This window comes from Bubalus bubalis, chromosome 14 (assembly GCF_019923935.1).
Source record: "Bubalus bubalis isolate 160015118507 breed Murrah chromosome 14, NDDB_SH_1, whole genome shotgun sequence".
NCBI lineage: Eukaryota > Metazoa > Chordata > Mammalia > Artiodactyla > Bovidae > Bubalus > Bubalus bubalis.
Genome location: NC_059170.1, coordinates 21,684,772 through 21,704,382, shown reverse-complemented (window position 1 = coordinate 21,704,382; position 19,611 = coordinate 21,684,772). Strand labels below are relative to the sequence as shown.

The 19,611-nt window shown below is 50.6% G+C and overlaps 1 protein-coding gene across 3 annotated transcripts in view; it reads right to left on the bottom strand.

The window, feature by feature from the left end:
• NOL4L (nucleolar protein 4 like) overlaps positions 1-19,611 on the bottom strand; it is a 131,579-nt gene that overhangs the window by 35,156 nt on the left and 76,812 nt on the right. Inside the window, exon 1 of one of the 3 annotated variants that reach the window (XM_044927742.2) lies at positions 1,180-1,336. The exons of the other annotated variants lie outside the window; for them this stretch is intronic. The gene's annotated coding sequence lies outside the window, so the exon portion shown is untranslated. Of the gene's footprint in view, positions 1-1,179; positions 1,337-19,611 lie in introns of those variants that run through there. 3 annotated transcript variants of the gene reach the window in all.

The following is a 19,611-nucleotide window of genomic DNA, read 5'->3' as shown; positions in this document are numbered from 1 at the left end:
TGGCTTCTCCATTGATCTGTGCCTCTTCACACTTTCTTTTTGTGCTTTTGTGCTCTTGGGGAGGAGGGAGGAAGAAGGGAATGGGGAAGAAGGGGGTGGGCCTCCCGATAAGGAAAAGGACGGTCTAACCTTAACCTTTCTCCAGGAATAATGCTAATTAGCGAGGCTTAATGAGAACTTCCCCCAGGAAGCGCGGCCCGCTAGGGGCGACTGGACTCCGGCAAACGCGGCTCCAGGTGGGAGTAGGGAGGTGGGGGTCACTTCTGAACCCAAGCGGCTGGAATAAAAACGCGAACTGCACTCCCCCAACCCCCGCCGCCCGAAAAAGTGTCCAGCCTCGGAGAAGCGAGAGCGGCCGACGGAGGTGTAAATCCAACTTAACCCGGGCGCGCGCCCAGGCTCTGGCCAGCTGCCCCCGACCCATGCGCCCCGGTCCGTAAGGAATGCCCCTAAGACAGGGGCCGCCGAAAACCCAAGCTTCTGCTCCGATCATTCACTTGACAGGGGCACCAGGTCTGGTCCAGAGAGGTGCGGGGGTCTGCTGAAGTGGGCTCAACTCTGCAAATCCCGTCTCAACTCCCCGCGCCGAGGCAGGGAGCCCCTCCCTGCCACTCAACGCTTCCCGTCCTCACATCTCCAAACAGTCCACTTCCCTTCTCGCTACGGCCTCGGCAGCGGCCACTCGAGCCCGGCCCCCACCCCGCCGCCTGCGAATGCCTGCCTCCCCGGGACGCGGTGCCGAGCCCGCCGCAAACCGTACGGCCGCCGCACAATACCGCGGCGCGGCGCACACAATCACCGCCCCCCAGGACCGGCGGCGCGCACGGCGCGGGAGTGGGGTGCGCCCGGCAGCCCCCCGCACTCGGGGCCCGGCGCCCCTCTCGAGAGCCCCGCGGCCCCCGGAGTGCAGGCTTCAGCGCCCCCACCCCACTCGGTCCCACTTACCCACCCCCCGCCCCGCGCCCGAGCCCACTCCGCCCAGGGCGCAGCCGCTTCCGCGCGCCCCCCTCCTCAGCCGCGGCGCAGGAAGCTCCCCCACGTCCCCCTCCCCGGAACCCCCCCAGTCTCCCGCCCCCCTAACCGCAGCTCAACGGCCGGCGGCAGCGGCGGGAGAAGGGGGGCGGCGGCCCGGGGGCCCGGAAACGGCCGGATCGCGGGGATCCGGGCCGGACTCCGTACCTGGGCGGGAGGCGAGGCGGAGACGGGCGGTCGGGCTCGGCGAGTGAGCGGGGCGGGCGGCGGTGACAGCCCTCCAGCTCCAGCTGCTGCTGCTGCTGCTGCCGCGGCGGCCGCCCGGGGAGAGGGGCTGGCACCGCCGCGGCGCGTCACTGCCCGGCCCGGGGGCGGGGGTGGCCGGGGGGAGGGCCCAGGCGAGCGGCGGCGGCGGCGGCGGCGCCGCGGCCGGGAGGGAGGAAGGGGGAGGGGGGGCACCGGGCACGGGGAGGCGGGGGAGGGGGGCGGGACCCGGCACGGGGCGGGGGCCGGGGGGAGGGGAACGCACGGAGGGCTTACGCTGGGGGAGTAGGAGGAGCAGCCCGAGGAGGTGGAGGGGCGGGCGGGCAGGCGGGAGGAGTGGGCCCGGGCGGGGGGAGGGGGAGAGCGGAGAAAGGAGGGAGGGGAGTGGGGAGGAAGAAGGAGAGGGTGCTGGGCCAGGTAGGGGGAGGGATGAGGGCGCGCTGGACGCGCCGCCGAGCGCTCCCGGGGGTGAGCGCCCTTAAGGGGGAAGCGCTTGGAGGAAGATTCTTGCGGGGGACGGAGCCCGGGAAAGAAGGCGATGGGGTCTGTGCCCGCCCCTTGCTCCCGGAGGACCCAGTCTTCGAGTCCGGGGTGAGGGTTGGGGGAGCGGCGCGCGGTCGGCTATCCGCGTTCAGGCCAGAAGAGGAGAGGCTTGACCCAAAGAAAGTGACTCAGGCACCTTTAGGAACTCTCGGCACCCTGGGCCTTCGGCAGCCCTCGACCCCTAAGCGTCCCCTGGTTCCCAGGGGACGCGGGTACTCGCTGGGCGGGGCTGCTGGGCCAGAGGGCTGGGCCCCCCGGCGTTCAGAGCGAGCCCCGGGTCTGGGAAAGACAGGCACGTGGTCGGCTCTTTGCTGCCCGCCCCCCAGCCTCTGGGCCCCCACCTTTTCTCGTTCAAGTTCAAGCTCGGGCTCCTCGGCGTTGCTGCCCACTCGCTGCCCCCTCCCATCCCCCTCCTCTATTCCGCACCATCTCGCTTCTTCACTCTTCCTTTGTCTCTTTCCCACCACTTAGTTTCCACCCTCCCCTGCTTCCCTTCCCTACTGGCGGGCGCCTCGGAGTCCGGCTGCGCTCACCTGGGCGACCCAAACATTTCCACCATCTCCAGCGCCCGCCGCCAGCCTGCTCCCGGATCCGTCCCCGCTCCCCCTCCCGCCGGTCATTGTGCTCCCCTAAACCACCCTGCGCGGGCTCCTGAAGACGCGCAGGATACAGTTGTAAAGTAACAGGATAACATCAAGAATGCTGCTCCATCCCAGACCCGGGAGCGCGCGGTCCAGACACAGCATCGCAGTAAGGGGAAGACCCGCGCGGATCAGAGATGCGGTGCCGCGCGCAGACTGTCCTCGTCCACCTTGGGTGCAGGAGAAGACCGCACCGGTCGTCGCGGGGGTGGGGGACCCCAGACCTCTGAGCAGCCTCAGACTCAGCCTGGAACATAGAGCGCTCGTACCCCAACAGCAGAATTAGACGCCCCCCCAAAGCAGGATTAGATCCCAACAGAGAAGACGGGTCAGGGGCAGACTCCCCCTCCCCAAATCCACACCCTCCAACAGGTCAGCCTTCAGAAAAACCCTGTGTTTTAACGGGGTTGGAGAGCTGCCCTCGTGGAATTCTGTGAGGAAATAGCAAAAAAAAAAAAAACACAAAAAAACAAACACCAGTAACGATCCCATCTCCTGATTCCTCTGGTCGCATCCAAAGAGGAAGGGCAATTTCTACTGACTTTACGCTACAATTCATTCACAGGGAAACCAGTGAAGAAGAGAAAACGAGACAGCCAGCGGGATTGTTTGCAATTTTGAAACAGACTGCCTTTAACCCTCCAACTTTTTTTTTTTTTTTTTTTTTCTGTAAAAAGCCTTTTTCTTTCTTCCACTGAAAGCTTTGCATTGTGAACAATCCGAGGTAAACAAGGCTCCCTCTACAGGTACGAGTTGGAAATACAGTATCACAGGTTCAGGGCTCAGTATTCACCCATTAGAAAAATAAAAAGATGACAACACATCGAATTAACAGAGTACAGACTTCCTTCTGCACACGCTCAAGATTTCACTGTCAATATAAGACCCACACTTTATTTTTAAAAGAGGCTCGAAGCATGTTACTCATTAGCACCTTTCATCCCTAAAACCAAATGTGTTTTCAAACCAGTTCTCTTCCCTCTTTTCTCCATGAGATCTTTACGTCCCCTCCTCTGTGGTGGTAGACAGTTTGGAAACTTCACTGCCTGAACGTCCACACACAGATAATGATTTTTAGAATTAACTAGTGGCCATGACTCTTGAATTCATACAGGGAAATGTGGCTGTTTTCAACACGGGAACTGCCCTTCCTCACTCTGCAAATGACATAATTCAAGCCCAGGATTTCCCATCTCTTCCCCCCACATTTCTGGAGACCTTTGACTTCTGGCCTGAGTCATGATTTCACAGCAATGGTGGACATCTGGGCTTGAAATATAAACCAAGATCCAACTGGTGTTCAAAGGCGGAATTGAACCCGGATAACCTACCTCTTCTCTGACAAATAAGAGAGCTAGTGCCGCCCAGAAGGGCAGAGCAGTGATTTTCTCTAGGCATGAAATGTGAACTCATTTACCATCCCTGAGATAAAACAGCCCCAGCCCCACTCGACCCACAGGAAGTGGTTGGGGGCCCTGGAGAAGCCTGGCTGTTTAGCAGCACTGCAAATTAGGGGAGTTTTCCTGTGTGCTGAAGCCTGCAGAAACCTCCTGGCTCTTTAATTCCTGCAGGAGCTGCCTACTCCTTGAGTAACCTTGTATAGGTTGTTTTCAGCGTCTTTGCGCATCTCCTTAAAGTGGCCACAGCATGGGTCCCAACGAGGAATGGCATGACCTAGTTTCTTGACCACTAATTCTCCCGGTGATGTGTCTCTTCTTCCAGCCCCAGTCTGGTGAGAGACCACAACAGAGAAAGGCTACTCTGGTCTGCTTAAGGGTGCAGTACTGCCTTCAGGTCCCCTCCAGGCTCTACATACAGTGGGTGCCTTTGTAAATGGCTGTAAATGGCGGCATTTGCTCTGTGGAGCTTCTTAAGCAGCAAACCACTCCGGGCAGATTCCCATATGAAATGAGCATGCTCCAGGAGCAGGGACCCGACCATGGGAACCAGTAGTTCATGATTCGGAATAACAGGATCTTATCGTGACCAGAATAGATACTATTCAAGCATCTCAGTGCATTCAAAAATGCTTTTCCCTGCAAATTACTTATAAAAGACACATGTACCTGCACCAAGGCAAGGCTGGCCGACACTCCCCAACTAAGCGATCAAATCAGCAGACCCGGACGTGGAGCCCACCTGAAATGGTGTGCTCACCTCCTGAAGGGATGCAGTGAGAACATAGCATCACCTGTGTTGAGTTCTCCCCATGTCAAGTCCTCCCGTGCAAAATGCTTAACCTGAATCTGATCATGAAGAGACAACCAAACAAGAAATACTGAAAGACAGAGACTCTCCACAAGTGTCCTGGATTCCTCAAAGATTCATTGTCATCAGTCTGACAATTCTCAATCACGAGACTAATAACAACGGAATGCGAAGTTTGACTCCTGGTTGGATCCTGGAGACATGGGATGAGGTAGTGATGGGGTGAAGGAGAAGCGGAGGATGAGGGGGTGAGGGGTGGAGGGCACACAGGGGAGACAAGGTGGGCTCTGGGCTGAGTAGTCAAGGAAGCCCCTCTGAGTTTGAGAAAGCCCACATGGGCCCTGACCCTGGGATGGTGGAAGTTGACACCTGGGTGAAGACTTGGGGGCAGGGTCTTGCAGGTAGAGGAAAACAGCTAGTGTATAGGCCCTGAGGCGGGAAGACACTTGGTAAGAGGGGGAGGTTGGGAAGAGGGGAGGGGGAGAGGGCATGTAGGGCCCAGCACTCAGAGCCTTGGACACTACCGCGAGGTATGGGACTTTTATTCTAAGAGCGAGGAAGTCATGCAGTCTAAATTATGAGATCAGAGGAGATTAGATTATATCTTATTATATATCAGGAGTGGTTTGGGGGTGACCATGAAGGAGGTGGACTAGAAAGAGTTTAGCCAAATGGGACTGGTTCCAGTTCTGGCTGTGACACCAAACAAGTGTCCTGGGCACCGGTTTCCGAAGTGAATAATAAAATAGTGTTTTTAATGTGTTTGACACCAAAATTTCCCCTTTGGCATTAGAAACTGCCAGCCTCCCAGCTGTCCCCAGATGAGCCTCCCCTCCAAGTATCACACCCTGGGTCCCCTGGCACAATGGATAGGGCAGTGGAATTGAGGGTCTGTGACTTCTGAGGTTAGGTCATAAAACACAAGCTTTCTCCTTCCCCCAGAGGGGGTGCTGGTTCAGCAGAAGCTTTGTCGTCAGCATCAGGAGGCTGCTTCTCACAGTGCTGGCCAGCAGCCTCTCCACAGATGCCGCTGCACCCATTTCCTCAGCGGCCAGTCGCGCCCGACAGTTCCCATTTGACTACACTCTTGTCAGCGCTTGGTATCGGCAACCTCTTTCATCTTCGCCAATCTGAGAAGTGAAAAATGGTGTCTCTCTTTGCCCTCTTCCTTTGGGAATGGGAGCCTATATTTATGCATATCATGTGTTTACTGGTCACATGTAATTCTTTTTTTTTTTTAAACAATCTATTCATATTCTTTGCCCTTTTCTCTACTGGGTTATGGTCTTTTATTTTTTGTAAGAACTGTTTAGAAAGGGAGGATATTAGTCTTTTGTTATAAAATTTGCAAATATGGTTTCTTTTGTTATTCTTATTTTGTTTACAATGCGATTTTTTGCCATATGAAAATTTTACATTTTTATATCATCCAGTTAGTTTTTTTCCCTTAGGGCTTTAGGATTTCAGGTCAAAACAAAGGTTTTTTTTTCCACACTAAGATTATAAATGTAATTCACCCATATTTTCTTCCAGAGCATTTATAGCTTCGTTAGAGTTAAATCTTTATTAAATATGTAATTTATCTCCATATAAGAAGTGAGGAAAATTGAGAAAATCATAATTCAAAAAGGCACATGTACCCCAGTGTTCATTGCAGCACTATTTATAGTAGCCAGGATATGAAAGAAACCTTGATGTCCATTGACAGATGAATGGATAAAGAAGATATAGTACATATACACAACAGAATATTACTCAACCATAAAAAGGAACAAAATTAAGTAGTATGTAGTGATGTGGATGAACCTAGAGTCTGTCACACAGAGTGAAGTAAGTCAGAAAGAGGAAAATATCATATATTAATGCATATACATGCAATCTAGAAAAGTGGTACAGGTGAACCTACTTGCAGGGCAGAAGTAGAGACACAAACGTGGGGAATGGACTTGTGGACACAGCAGGGGAAAAGGAGGGTGAGGCGAATTGAGACAGTATTGACATGCGTACACTACCATGTGTAAAATAGCTAGCTAGTGGGAAGCTGCTGTGTAGCACAGGGAGCTCAGCTCAGCGCTCTCTGATGACCTAGAGGAGTAGGGAGGGGGAGGTGGGAGGCTTAGGAGGGAGGGGATATGAGTATACATATAGCTGATGTTGTTGGTTGTTGTACAGCAGAAACTGATACAACATCGTAAAGCAATTATACTCCAATTTAAAAATAAAGAAGTGCGGCGAAGCTCTAGCTTATTCTGTTTTTTTAATGGCTATCCAAATTGTCCCAATACCATCTTTTAAATAACTCATCTTCACCCACTGACTGGAAGCACCATGTTTATAGAATACTAATTTCCCATTATTTTGGGAATTGCCTGTTCTCTTGATCTGTCTATTCCTGTCTCGACAGCATAGCTCTGGAATATATTTTAATATCTGGTAGAACCAGCACTCACCTCTATGCCCACCATGAGCTGTCCCTGCCCCAGCATAATAGAGACAGTTAATCCCTTCCCACAGCAGACAGTGCTCTAGGTGCGGCACAGTTATGACATGGGGGAGGTGTTTCTGATTAAGGGGCTGTTAGCGGGTGGTTCCTGGGTAGCTCAAACGGTAAAGAATCTGCCTGCAATGTGGGAGACCTGGATTCAATCCCTGGGTCAGGAAGATCCCCTGGAGAAGAGCATGGCAACCCACTCCAGTATTCTTGCCTGGAGAATCCCATGGACAGAGGAGCCTGATGGGCTCTAGTCCATGGGTCTGCAAAGGAATCGGATACAACTGAGCGACTAACACCTGGAGGAGGTGACATCTACTCTGAACCAAAGAAAGCTGGAGGAATGTGACAGGTGGCTAGTGGAGAGGGCTTTCCAGCAGGAAGAGGAGCGCGGCTAGAAGCTCCAGGCTTTACCCATGCCTGGATTCAGAATACCTGGTCTTCAGGCTGGGCAGTAACTCAGCTTGTCCGTTTATTCCTCACACGTGCTGATTTTTGCCCAGCTGGCTGCCAGCTCACAGTCGGTTTGACACCTTTGTGGAAATCCAGGAGAAGCTGTCCCACACTGTTCCCGCACACCTTCCCTATTCAGATAAATTTTCCATGATGCACAGAACTGAGAGCCTGACTTGTCAAAATGCAGTTTCCTAACAACCACGATAAAGGTAAAAACGACGATTTCATCAACTGCGTTTTCAGAAATATGTTGTTTTAAAATGCCATCAATTAATCTCTGTTCGTGACGCTCCCCTACTCCACACCTTCAATGGCTTCCCGCTGCTGGCAGACTCAGGTCAGAGCTCTCTGGCCTCGTGTTTTAAGGGCTTCCACGGCCCGGCTGGCCTGAGAGCCTTTTGTTTCAAACTGTGAACTCTACACGTCCAACAGACTCACCTCTTCTGTCCCTCAATCACTCATGTGTGATCGATCCCCTCCAAGCCTTTGATCAAGCATGCTTCCAGACATGTTTTTTCCCCCCACAAATATGTACAGTGCCCCTCCACATGCCAGGCACCATATGATAACAACACAGATCAGCCTACTCGGAGCCTGCGGGCCAGTCGGAGAGAGAAATTAAACAAAGGACCACAAAGTTTCTAGTCACAGGATATGTATTCAGTTTGCACTTGACAGGTGCAGGGCCTGCTAGGAAGGAAGTACCTAGTAGGTGAGGACACAGTGGATCCTGGAGGGCTCCACTGAGGAGGTGACATTTAAGTTGGGCACTGAAGGATGCATGGGTGTTCACTAGGTAGAAAAATACTTTGGGCCATCAACAAAGACATCCTCCACCCCTGCCAGGTGTAGGCCCCTCTGAACTCAGAGTGGCAGTCTCACAGACAGCCTAGCTGGCTCTGGTGACAGGTCTCTGTCAGTCTTACATCACAATGCACTGTGGTCCTTCCCATTTCCTGCATTATACATCTTCCCCAACTGGACCGTGAGCTCTCAGGGGTTGGGACAGGCTTTTAGATGGCAGAGTCCCAGGCAGCATTGGGCCCTGTAGGGACTCACCAATGCATTGCTCAGGACTCCGTCCTGCCCTCTGTCCAGCACAGCCCTGAGGTCTGCAACAGAGCTCCGAGTTAAGTGCACTCCCTCCTTAATGCAGACCACACTTCACAGCTCCCCAGAGAGGGGCAACCTACCTTCTCTCCTTTCTGTTGCAGCACCTCTGGAGAGGCTCGGCCAAAAAGCCAAGGCCAGCCCCAGTGGCACTACTGCTCCTAAATGTGCACGAGACAAAAACGAGTTCAGACGGTCCTTGAAGAACACACACTGGAATGGTCATAGCAGCACTATTCACAGCAGCTCTGGCCCGGAAACTGCCAAGTGTCCATGGAGAATGGATGAGGGTGGTCCATGAGCTGTGGAGTACTGCTCAGCAATGGGAAGGAACAGACTAGCGGTACAGGACATGAGGACCCTCTCAAACTCATGCTGTGGGCAAGAGTACACACCGTGGGGTTCTATTTATATCAAGTTTTGGAATAGGTAAAAGCAATCGGTGCTAGGGACTACCCTGGTGGTCCAGTGGTTAAAAATCCACCTTGCAACGCAGGGGATTTGGGTTCAGTCCCTGGTTGGGGAACTAAGATCCCACATGCCGCAGAGCAACTAAGCCTCCACATCGCAACTCGAGAGTCCAGGCACCACAGTGAAAGATCCCGCATGACATAAAGAAAATCCCACATGCCGCAGCCGAGACTTGAAGCAGCCAAATGAATAAAAAAAGAAAAGCAATCTGCGCTATCAGAGGTCAGGAGAGTGGTCACCCTTGCTGGGGGCTAGTGGCCAGAGGGGGACATAAAGAGCCGTTGGGGTGCTGACCAAGTTCTGTTTCTTAATGTGAGTACTGGTCACAACAGGTGGATTCTGTTTGTAAAAATTTACTAAGCCATCCACTTAATGATATGTGCTCTTTTCTGTACATGTGTTAAACTTCCATTAAATTTGAAAAAGGGGGAAAGAAGCTAAGGCCAGTTACTATGACCGAGGTCAGTGTAATCAATTACCACGACCCACACAACACCGGGCGCTATGCTGGGTGCTCGGCTATGCAACCTTATTTCACCAAACAACAAGGGTGATATTAATTGCCACTTTGCACATGAAGAGTAGGGACTCTTGGAGGAAGATTAAATGACACATCCAGTCACCAACAGCTCAGAGACGAGGGGACATGCTCACAGTCACAGAACCAAAAGTTAGTGGCCATGCTGGGGTTTGAAGCAGGGTGCACTGATTTCCAGAGCACGTGGTGGACCCCAAGTGGGACCCCTGAGCCAGACTGCGGGGTGCTGTGCTTCACCCATCTCCAGTAGAGCAGAGAGAGGAGCCCTCCAGGGAAAGTCTGGAGGTGGGTGAGTGGAGGCTTCCCTGGGCTGGGAGCTGGGAATGGGCTGGGGCTGCTCCATGATGGGCTTCTCCGTGCAGCCCCCGAAGGCAGCTGAGCCTTGGGGTCTGCTGGGTTGCAGCTCCGGCTGCTCCTCAGCAGGTGACCGGAGGAACAGTGGGGTCCCTCCGAAACTGGCACAGGTGGCACTTCCCATTCCAGCCCTGAATCCCTCCATGATGGAGCTGTGGGTGTGTGTGGGGGTTGGGGCCAGAGCTGGTTCACAGAGGCCTTTCTGGTGGCTGAGTCAGCTTCTAGGCTAGGGGTGGAGCAGGAGAGTAGGGGATGGGCTTTGTTTGCATTCGGGCCCTTCCTCAGTGTGATTTCAGGCAGGCCACTTCTCCACGCCTCAGTTTTTTCATCTCTGAAATGGGGGCACAGTAACAGAAGCTTGTTTCTGAAGGCTGCCTGCTGTGCGGCTTAACCGCAGGGAAGCCTGCAGGGTGTGGACTGATGCCTGGTGTAGAACACCTGCCCAAAGCCTAGCTATTGTTAATAATGATGTTGATATGAAAGATAAGTAATTAATGATACAGACATTGGTCAGCAAACATTTATTGAGACCCTACTGTGTGCCAGGGCCTAACCCTGGTGAACGACTGTGGTGGTGAGATTAGCAGATCTGGGCCAGCACTCATGGAGCTGCTGCTGCAGGGCCCTCAGCCTGGCCCTACCCTCACCATCACTTCCTTTCTCCCTTCCCTTCTCCCTACTACCTCCCCGCCCATCCCTTGGGAAATAACAGCGTTAACCTGGGAGGGAACACGGCTCTCCCTCCCACTCACTGTGACTTCCAACGAGCTTCCTGAGCTCCCTGACACCGAGCCTCAGTTCCCCCATGTTGTTTGTGGGGGACCTGGTACATAGACGGCCTCAGACAACAGTTCCTGCTCCCCTCCTCGCTACCCACTCCTCCTCTCCTTTCTCCCTGCTTCCCCTCTGTTTCCTTCTCTTACTATTCTTCTCCTTGTCCGAACCTTTGGGAACTTCACACCCAAAGGCATTGTTAAGCTCAGTTGATGGCGCCAAGGCCACGGCAGGTACTGTGGACTAACTTACTTGACACCCAGACTCAGCATTTCTCCCTTCTCATCTCAACTACAGAGGGGGGAGGAAGTGAGATTCTTTCTTTCCCAGTACCCCCATGCAGCTGAAGGTGGCCATGTGACCCTGGCCAATGAGATGTTATAACCAAAGTCTGTTGGCAACTCTCTGGGAGTGTTTTTGCTTTGCTGAGCTAAGCTTATGCCACCCCTTCACACCTTCCTCTCGCCCTGAATGTGGACAAGATGGCTGGAGCAATAGCCACCAACTTGCAAGCATGAGGAAAAGGTCAACAGCGTCACAGAGACACCAACCCAACCTGACTGACGTTGCTACCAACAGCTGCTCCTGCACTCTTTCTGTTTCAGGTGTAAAAAAACCCTTCATGTTTTGTTTCACAGCCAGCTGAGCTTCTGGACCCGTAGTCAAAAGCATCACTGTCTGATTCACAGGGCTCCTGTTTGTGGACAGACTGGACAGCAAGGCCTCACTCCCACATGGCTTCTCCTCTACTGTAAACTCAAAGAGACAGATGACCAGGGCTGTGTTGAGGCAACTGCTGTGGCTACCATGGTGTGGCGGGGGCACTCAGCGGGGGGAAAGGTGCCAGGCTTTGCACAGGTGTGCCAGGCACTCCCCGAGCCACAGCAGCGTTCCAGTTAAAGCAGATCTTCTGTCTCTGTTTTTTCTCGAGGCACTTGGAGCCATTCCAAACATCCAAGCCTTAAAGCGACCATGGGACTGGCACGGCATGGGCTCTGTCACTCATGGCTACTGAGGAGGAAGCTGCCAGAGAGATAGGAGCGGCCAGCCTGGGGCTGGGCTGCCTGTGGTCATGCTGGGCTGGGCCTCTCTCCTGCCTGTGTGCAGCGCCCCAGCCCACAGCTCAGGGCTGTTCAGGCCCTGTGACCGACTGCTGAAGGCGGGCTGGCGGGGAGCAGGAGGGCAGGTTGGGCAGCGCTCCAGGGGTCCCTTCCCATCTCTGCCAGCGGCACGCCTGCTTGCTGCTGACCCTCGACATGTTAACTTCCTTCCTAGAAGAGTTTCCTTGAAGAAAGGAGTTCCTCTGTCACAAAGCGAACTTTGAAAACCACTGAAGTCTGGCCCAACCTGCAGTTCCAGAAACAGGGAAGCTGCAGCAGGGAGAAGTGAAAGTCAGACGGCTGGCTGGGGCAGGGCCACACCTAGGGTCAGAGTGGCGGGGCTCTCCTAGCTGCTCATCCCTCCTGGCTGTCACCTCCAGTGAAGCCTCTGCCCTTCATCCTGAGGCTCTCCACGCATGTGACAGGCGGGCCGGAGGGTGCTGTCCTCTGCAGGCTGCTCGGGCTTCTCCCAGGCACGCGGGCCCCTTGCTCCCCTGTCCTGGCCCCCTTGCCGTTCCCTCCCCAGGGCCTTTGTACTCGCTGTCTGCTCCACCTGGAAAGCCTTTCCTCCACGGGACCGGCCACCTCCTCCCATTTGGGTCTGGGCTTGGATGCCATCTTTTCAGAGAGGCCTTCTCATACAGAGGGGCAGACTATCAGTGGTCTCAGTTTTAATTCTCTGCCCCAAATCTCTCACTTTTGCATATCTGTTTTTTTTTTTCTTTTCTTTCTTCTTGACTTATCATCTTTATGGCCTGTGAACTCCCTGAGAGTGGGCTCCTTGTCTATCTCATTCACTGCTGTAGCCTCAGTGCTCAGGACAGTGTCTGGGATGTTGAAGGAATCTGAATGATATCTGATATCAACGAAGGAGAAGATTTTTTAAAAACATACCAAAGAAAGTTAATTTGCTTATCTAATTCCTTCATTTCAAAGAGACAGTATTTAGAAAGTTAAACTTAGTGACATATAGTTTCAGGACTACATTTGATCATAGTGTCATAGTGCAATTTGTTGAATACACTATTTAATTTTAAAACACATTTTATAGAGAGAGATTTTTAAAAATTATAGCTCCAATTTTTATTGCTAGTATATAAGCATATATATACTTTTTAACATTACTGATATATAAAAATAAATGTCATTTAAAAGCTTTTCTAACAACAACAACGACAAAAAACTATACAAACACCGGGTTACAGGGAGGGCGAGGGTCTGGAGGGCTGTGAGCAGAAGCTGTGGGCCCTTGCCTCCTCTGTCTAGGTGGAGGAGGGGGAGCTCCCAGCCCAGCAGGGGTCAGCGGCTGGTCACCCTATGAACAGAAACGAGGCAGCGAGCACAAACTCACAGCGTGACACTGCTGTGCCACCCAGTAATGAGATAAACATAATCACAACCTGGAAAAATCTTGGCCATGCTTCTTCGAGTCCACCCAGAGCCATCATCTCTAACTGATCTCCAGACATCAGCTGCTGAAGCGTCAGGAACCCTCCTGCATTTTCTAGGTCTGGTTACAAAGCCCAGGCCGTCCACCCACGCACCCACCAAGGGGTGGAGGGGTCAGGTCTCCTGGAGCAGCTCTTTGCTGGGGGCTGGGACCTGTCCGGACCCCACCTGAGAAGAAGCCATCAGGCTGGCAGGGTCAAGGAGGTCAAGATGCTGGGTAAAAGCCACAACCCACCCGAGCCGAGCAGCCTGCATTGCGGTGCCTTAAGCAGAAGGCTCCAAAAGCCACCAGGGGTCTCGGTCTCAAAAACATGTGACTAAAAAATGGAAATGGAGAAAGCGCCCTGCCCAAGATATCTCCCTTGTCCTAGATGATCTCTAAGAACTGCAGTCACGAGTGCCGTTGTTAAACACAACAACAATAACGGGACTCAGCCACGAGACGAGGCCCCTCTGGGTCTCAGGCAGGCCAGATCCAGAATGGATGGGGGCAGTCAAGGTGGGCAGTTGGTTCAGTGACCGGCCACACGGATGTTTTGACTCGCTCCTTCCTGGCCCAGCCGGGGAGAGACGCTTCTACCTTGCCCCCACCTTTTCCCTTGACACAGATAAAAGCATCCCAGGGCCGGCCCAGCACGCAGGACCCTGCTCCAGGCACCAGGCAGCTCTCCTGCCTACACCAGTAAATTATGGCCACTGCATGCATTTTTCCCCCAGATAATGAGGTTGAAAGGCCGCGTCGGCATCCTCGTGTGCACGGGGCTGGATTCAGTAGCCTGGAAGGGGAGTGAGACTTTAGGAGCAGATGGGGACAATGAGCTGTTGGGGTCTGGGGTATCTACAAACTGCGTCAGGCAACTAACTGGCTTTCGAGACAGGGTGTTGGCTGTTTTCTGCTGCTTTCCCACGTTCCTTCAGGGAAGCAGGAGGAAAGGAGACAGACACAGATGTGTCTGAACCCAGGCTGCCCTGGCACAACAGCCATAGTGCTCATTTGCTTAGAGTATGTGGAGACTGCAGCAAGTTTCCTGAAAGCGCTCAAGGACTGAAATAGTGACTTAATGTTCACTAAAATAATGCCCACTGGGGGCTTCCTTGGTGGCCCAGTGGTTGAGAATCCACCTTGCAATGCAAAGGATACAGGTTCGATCCCTGGTCTGGGAAGATCCCATGTGCTACAGAGCAACTTAGCCCGGGTGCCGCAGCTACAGAGAAGCCACTCTGGTGAGACGCCCTCGCACGGCACCTAGAGAGCAGCCCGCACTTGTCACAACCAGAGAAAGCCCTCTCGCAGCAAGGAAGCCCAGCGCAACAAAAAATAATAAATAAATAAACAATAGACATGTCCTGTCTTCCCTGTCACCATCTTCAGGTGGCTGGGAATGCTGGGCTGCTGTTTTTAATTCCCAGTTTCCTTCAAGGGACCATGATCCTCCTGGCCCCCAGCCCAGCTTGTTTGCTGGGTGAACAGAAAGGCGTGTGGTCCATGTCCCAGCTTCATGCTTATGTGGCTGCATCAACGTTGCCTCTACAGTGTCTTTCCCTCATCAAGAAATGTGTATGAAGTTTTTTAGGCATTAGACATTTTTTTTTTCAAGTAACTCTTTTTCAAGCCAAGAAAACATCTAAAAAGAAAGACAACAAGGAAGGGAACCATTCCTGCTACATAGTAAGACGTATTAGTCATGAGATGTGTCGGATATTAAGACATATTAGTCTCGACATTTAAAGCAGTGTGGAGCTGGCACATGAATAGACAAAGAAACCGATGGACTGGATAGAAGTAGATTCTGTTTCAGATGGAAATTCAGTAAATTATAAAGGCGGCGTTTCAAATCAGTGGGAAGCAAATAGATTCTTTAATAAATGATGTTGACACAAAAGGGTAAAGGAGGATACGTATCTCAATACATATAAGCTCCAAATGGATCAAAGATCAAATATGAAAACATGTGTCTTTTTTTGCTATGTCAGCTGAGAGGGTCTAAAAGAAAGGACACCCCAGCAGCAATAAGCATACTTGGCACCCAGATCTTGTTTTTTTTTTTAAATATGATTCTATAATGAAAGGAAGATACAACTGATTCTAGGATTGGGGTAGAAAATATACAAGATGAGCCTGGAGCATCTTGTAGTACTGGAAGGTAAAAAACACTAAAAAAGAAAAAAAATCCTATGAAAAACAAACCAACAAAAACCATCGATGGGGGTGTGTCAAAAGAGCACGAGAACCAACTGAAAGAGTTCCCAGTGGCGAGGCTGGAACAGTTTGAGCATCAAAACAGATACCGCAGTACTGGATTATAACACAAAGCCAAGAATAAACAGCCATATACATAAATGATTGACTATATTTATAAATGAGGAAGGAGAGACAAACCTCCCATGCAAAAGAATTTGAAATAATGTATGTAGAATACTTCACTCCCAAGGAGGGAAATTATAAACCCCATTCCTTAGGTGTGGGCTGTACATGGTTGACTTCCTTCCAAAGAGTACAGTATGGAACGGGGTAAAAGAATAACCTTACATTGATCGGACCGGACACACATTAGGTCAGCCAAGTGCGATCAAGGCAACACCAATGGTCATGAATCACAGTGACGGTATGTACGCTTAATACGATGTGGTATGGGACTTCCCTGGCAGTCCAGTGGCTAAGAACCCGCCTTTCCATGTTCGATCTCTGGGAAGCTAAGAGCCCACGTGCCCCAGCACAACTAAGTCTGCACTTCACAACTACTGGGCCTGAGCCTTCTGCAGCCCGGCACCACAACTAGAAAGAAGCCTGAGTTCTGCAGTGAAGAGTCTGGGTGCTGTGACTAAGACCTGATGAAACAGAAAAGAAAAACGTGGCAAAAACAGCACTCTGAGTTTGGGATTAGCAAAGACAAACTATTATATATAGTGTGGACAAACAAAAAGGCCCTACAGTATAGTACAGGGAATTATAGTCAATACCTTGTGATAAACCATAGTGGAAAAGAATACGAAAAGAATAATACGTGTGTGGGTGTGTAACTGAGTCACTTTGTTGAAATTAAACACAACATTGTGGATCAACCATACTTCAATAAATTTTTTTTTAAACGACACTCTGTCTGTGGTCTTTCTCCTAATAACCCACAACCACAGTTTTACATTGAGAAAAACATCAAATTCCGAAATTCTACAAAATATTTGACCAGTATGCTTTAAAACTGTCAAGGTCATGAAAATCAAGGAAAGGTTGAGAAACTGTTACAGACAAGAGGAGCCTGAGGAGATGTGACAGGTAAATGTAATACTGTATCCCAGGAAGGACTGTGGGACAGGAAAAGGACAGGAGGTAAAAACTAAGGAAATAAAACATAAACTTTAGTTGACAAAGCGCTGAAGAATTGATGCCTTCAACTGTGGTGCTGGAGAAGACTCTGAGGGTCCCTTGGACAGCAAGGAGATCAAACTAGTCAGTCTTAAAGGAAATCAGTCCTGAATATTCATTGGAAGGACTGATACTAAAGTTGGAGCTCCAATACTTTGGGCACATGATTCAAACAGCCAACTCATTGGAAAAGACCCTGATGCTGGGAAAGATTGAAGGCAGGAGAAGAAGGGGACAACAGAGGATAAGATGGTTGGATGGCATCATCGACTCAATGGACATGAGTTTGAGCAAACTTCAGGAGATAGTGAAGGACAGGAAAGCCTGGCGTGCTGCAGTCCATGGGGTCGCAAAGAGTCTGAGACCACTGAGTAACTGAACAACAATTGGTTTACTAATTGTAACAAATGTATCATACTAATGTAAGGTATTAATAAGGGGAAACTGGTGGGGATAAAGTGGGAGTTCTGCTCTATCCTCTCAGTCTTTCTCTAAAACTGTTCTAAAAAATTAAAAAACTAAAATACTGAGGACACAGAGGCAGAGTGGAGTTAGCCTTTTTAAGACTCAAATGCAGAAGCTACTAGAGAAAAAACTGATAAGTGTGAGTACATAAAAATAAACATGACAAAACATGCTCACCGTAAGCAAGATCAAAGATAGAGGGCTGCGGTTGGGGAAAAAAGAGGCAATGGCTAACTCTGTGGAATCAAAGAAAGAAAATGTGGACTTTCTTAATGATCCAGTGGTTCAGAGTCTGCCTGCCAATGCAGGGAACACAGGTTCAAACCCTGGTTCGGGAGGATTCCACATGCCAAGGGTCAACTAAGCCCATGCACCACAACTACTGAGCCTGTGCTCTGGAGCCCACGTGCCTGGAGTCCATGCTCGGCAGCAAGAGAAGCCACCACAATGAGAAGCAGGCGCACCGCAGTGAAAAGAGGCCCTGTTCACTGCAACTAGAGAAAGCCTGTGCGAGCAACGAAGACCCAGCACAGCCAAACACTAATTAATTAGCTAAATTATTTTAAAAAAGGAGGGACTTCCCTGGTGGTCTGGTGGCTGAGACTCCGAGCTCCCAATGCAGGGTGCCTGGGTTCAATCCCTGATCAGGGAGCTGGATCCCACATGCCGCAACTAAGACCCAGCACGGCCAAATAAATAAATAATTTAAAAAATAATAAAAATAAAAAAGGAAAGGAAATGTAATCATAGTGTGTTAGTCAACTCATTTATGAAAAATCTATACAGTCATAATAATATAAATACAATAATTTATCTAAATAGGGAAGTATGGATAATATTGAGGGATGGAAAAAGGAGAAATAATACATGTGTTTATGAGAGGGTGTGATTGTGTACATATTTATCTCCTCCAGCAAGAAATTAAACAACAGTAACCAAAATAGTCCAAACTGAAAAATCAAGAACTAGCAATGTGAACACATTTTTTAGAAATAGGAGATGAATACTAGAAGAGATAGCTAAAAAATAAGGAAGAAAAGAAGCTGTCTCTGATAGGTAGAAATTGAAGTGGGGAGGCTGGGACAGGATCTGCCATTTTTCTATATGATTTTTAAGATATATATTTTATTGATAAACATAAACATGATTACAAGTAAATAAAAAAGATGAACACTTGCTAAGCTGTTTCTGAGGGTTAGCTGCCCTGGGGTTATGCGGGAGGGACCAAGGGGCACAGGACAGAACCTGAGAACAGCCACTACCCTCGCACATCTCACAGCAGCAATGTGCCAAGGATCATTCTTTGCCCGCAGAAATCCAAACAGCAGCCTTGGTCAAGGTCAGTATTTCAGTGGCTTTTTGTTTTTCTCACCGCAGTATAAACCTTCTGCAGTGCCAGGGACTTTTGGAGATGGGAAAAGGTTTGTGCTGCAGCTTCTCAGATTTTGAAAATGGTGCCAGTGGCATTCCAGGCCTTTCTTGGGTTCTCATGGGGGCAAGCCCAGCCTCCTTGACTCAGCTCCATAAAAGTAACAGTGGGGGCTGAGAGAGTGGCCCCAGCATATCTCAGTGGGTGAGCTCAGTGAGGAGAGGAGGAGAGGGACTAAATTCAGGCAGTGAAGGCAGCAGATTCAACATTCTCAAAGTTCCACAGGGTCCACCCCTCATATTACTCTATGTAGACTTATAGAGCAGAGAAGGCAATGGCACCCCACTCCAGTACTCTTGCCTGGAAAATCCCATGGATGGAGGAGCCTGGTAGGCTGCAGTCCATGGGGTCGCTAGGAGTCAGACACGACTGAGCGACTTCACTTTCACTTTTCACTTTCATGCATTGGAGAAGGAAATGGCGACCCAGTCCAGTGTTCTTGCCTGGAGAATCCCAGGGATGGGGGAACCTGGTGGGCTGCTGTCTCTGGGGTCGCACAGAGTCGGACATGACTGAAGCGACTTAGCAGCAGCAGCAGACTACACAGAGTAGACACTGATGCTCCAAGTATGAAAATACTGGTCTAGAGAAGTGGCTACAGCAAGATAGCAGCAAAAAAAAGCAAAGGTGCTATAAAGCAATTATCCTCCAAATAAAAAATAGATTAAAAAATTTAAAATGAAAAGGTGGAGTGAAGAAACTGATGATGAGAAGATGCTAATGGCTGGGAAAGAAACATGCAGCCTCTCACAGTGAAGCCCAAGTTACTCATAGGACCTACTGTCTTCCTTCACCTTCACACAAGGCAGACCTCTGAGGTTAAGAGGTCTCGACCTCCCCAAGGGCAGACCTCCAAAGTCAAGAGGCTCTGAAATCTTACTGGGAAACTGTGCTTTCAATCAGCATAAAATATCTCACTTTGCTCTATTTAATTTTTTTTTTTTTTGCCTTGAACTTGTTTGACATTAATAGTACTTCCCTC